The sequence below is a fragment of the Ananas comosus genome, linkage group 9 (genome assembly GCF_001540865.1).
Source record: "Ananas comosus cultivar F153 linkage group 9, ASM154086v1, whole genome shotgun sequence".
Lineage (NCBI taxonomy): Eukaryota > Viridiplantae > Streptophyta > Magnoliopsida > Poales > Bromeliaceae > Ananas > Ananas comosus.
Genome location: NC_033629.1, coordinates 8753495 through 8756802, shown reverse-complemented (window position 1 = coordinate 8756802; position 3308 = coordinate 8753495).

The following is a 3308-nucleotide window of genomic DNA, read 5'->3' as shown; positions in this document are numbered from 1 at the left end:
TTTTTTTTTTTTTTTTTTTTTTTTTGTTCGTATAAAATGACCCCACTTTTGGGTCCAAGTTGACCCCTGGTGGGGTCAAATAAAATTTTCGTATTGAACAAGAATTCTATAGCGAATCCTAGGATCCACTAATTTTTTTTTATAGCAGTAGCAAAAAAATTTTTAAAAAATTTTTAAAAAAATTTCTAAGGAGAATGAATACTAATGAATAGTTTATTTTTTTTTATACAATATTAATTACTAGTTTCTTTTATATTCTTTTGTATCTTTTTTCCTCTCTTATATATTGATTTCGTGAGAGAAAATTTTTAAATCGGCCACTGCTCAAGAATAACTAGACACGTGCTTTATCTCAAAAAAGATTTTCAAATGATATTGTGCAATACAAGGTAAGCATGGTGAGCACGAGAAAATTGAGATTAGTTTTTTGCCTCAAAAAAGGCTTATTCAGATGGCCGACAAAGCATGCTCGACATGGAACCAAATCTAGCAGTATAAATGGCGTAGCATGTCTAAGTCAAAAAACAAGATCTTACAAGCTATAATAGAACGAAGAACAGCTAAACTTATCTTAGTGTATATGTACTGCTTATATTCGAGTAATCTCTGATTGGTTCGGATTTATCGTCGCGCTCTAGATCGATGATATAAATAGATGATGTTATTATATGCAAAAGCAACTATCTTTTAATTTCAATCTCATTATTAGATATGTCAACGGATCAAATTCGGGACGAATTTTTAAAAACTCAAATCCAAACCCGACTACCAAGCCCGAAACCTGAATCCGGATTTTAAAAATCTATATCTAAATCCGAACGTGACCAAAAATCTGAAAGCTAAACCCGAGTTCGAACTCGAAAACTCAAATTCGAAATAATTTATTTCTCTTTATAATATTTCAAAATATATTACATTAAATCTATTTTTAAAATACAAATTCAAATATAATATCAAACACACACACACACACACACACACACACACACATTGTAGTGACCCTAGAATTCAGCATTTGAGGCTTGTCGACAGCTCTGGAGAGTGTCGGGACGAGTCCGAGTATTGTTGGCGTGAAATAGACGCAAACTAGACTCAGCGGGACGCGAGAGCAGAGAGTTAGCATTGCAATCTGCAAATTGCAGATTTTCAGCAATTAGTATCGGTACCATACAGGGGCGTACCAGTACCCAGTGCATTTTTCTGCGCAGACTGCTCTCGGGTTGCCCATTCTGCTGCGAGGTACTGGTACAACATTGGACTGGTACTAGTATTCCAGAGTAGGTAAGAGGCTTTTTGGTAAATTCTTGTCTCGTTACTTGCACCCTTATCCTCCCAGCCTATATAGGATTGAGAGGCTGAGAGAAAGAGAGTTTTGTTGCTACCTTTTCTCTCTCTCTAGCTAAAGCCGTACGTAAGGAGGAGGACTCGGGTGGAGCCGGAGCGACGTCGACGTTGCACCGCGGTGCCGTCCGAGGTGCGTTCGTCGTGGTAGCGCCGTTGGGAGGCCGAGCGAGCGTGTGGTTCCGCTTCTATCGACTTCTTGCCAGATTTGGATTAGCTTTCGAGGTGGGTCAAAGTGATGCTTACCGGATTTCGTGGATTTTCCTCCTGATTCTATATATTGACAGTATGTGTTCTTAGCTTCGTTTAGCATATTGTTTAGCTCGATTCTTAGATTTGCATGTTATTGATCTTGAATTAGAGCTTAAAATACTAACTAAATTATACATATTGGACTTGGTTTTGACTTAGAATAAAACTGGCGTTTCTACACTATCATATGTTAAAACTACCAGATTTAGCTGTAGAAGCCGTAGTTTATTTGTATCGCCGCAGTTTGTGGGCGGTGGATACCTAGAATAGTGTAGAATATATTTACGCTCGTGCTGAGGTGCCGAGTGTATTTTTACAGCAGTGTTTAGGTTGTTCCGGATTGTCAGATGCCGTTGGGGTTGACGGTGGACCCAGATTACAATTTTGGCATCAGATTGTGCCGAGGGCACGTGTGTTTTGGTTATTAGACCAGTTAGACCATGTTTACTTGACTATAGCCTGTGAGAGCCTGATTGAGCTCAATAGAGACACACTTGTATACTCGGTTGGGTAGCGCCCACGAGTGCCACTCCGGAGTCGGGCCTTGTGCTTTTGCGTTGGTGTCGTTTTGTCCTGGTTGGACTTGCTCTCCACTAATGACCTGGTTTGGTGTCAGTTAGTGTAGCTTCGACAGGCGGGACGGGTGTGTTCATAGTCCTTAGTGAGATTGGGTCAGGATTTACATTTTCTACAGATTGTTGTGTTAGAGCATGATAGTATAGTGGCATTTAGCTGTAGATTTGTTCAAACTTTTCTTAATATCCCTGTTTACTTCTGTAGACTTAGTTGGTAAGCCGTTGAGGTCGATAGCAGTACCCACTGAGGACTACTTTTTTTTGCAGTAGTTCTCACACCCAGTTGTTGAAACCTTTTGCAAAGCCATCTTCTTCAGCTGCTGCTGCTGCTGAGTCTGATCGTGGAAAGGGTGTGGCGAGTTAGAGCCCTTCCTGACGAGTTACAGAGCTAGAGGAGTACTAGCTACAGGTAATTGTAGTTTTTGGGTTATTATACATACTAATGCTTGTATCTCGCTGGAATGAGTATTTTGTTTACTTGGATGTGATGTATGTATAGTGAACCTCTGATATTATATATGTTTTATTTCGACAGCTCTATACTACTAGTTGTAGTGTTGTATGATTACAGGTACAGTACAGCCTATCGCTTCGTTATATAACGAGAATATTCCTTTGTATTACGACGGATTTGTCGGGCTGTGCACCAGGAAAACGAGTATCCGGGGGTGGACACAGCACCACACACCAACACATCACACACACCACACATATTATATATATACTATATCAATATATAATATATATATTATTAATAATATATATATATAGTAGTTAGAGCTAAGACTATGCTATCGAAATATAAATAGATTCTGACCGTTTCCGAACTTTTTTGAGCTTTAGATCAGCCCTTCCAATATTTCTTTTCATGTGGATAAAATACTATCATATATATATAATATATAATATATTATCATATATATATATATATCATACTTTAGATATATATATATACTATAGGTATACTATATATATATCAGGATAGAGCTTACTTATGCTATCGAAATATTAACAAGAATCTGCTACTTCCGACCTTTATGGCTTTTAGATCAGCCTTCCCAACTCATTTTTATCTATTTTGGATAATACTATTTATCACTATCTTGTGGGACCGCTTCAAACTTTTAAGCGTCACTACTC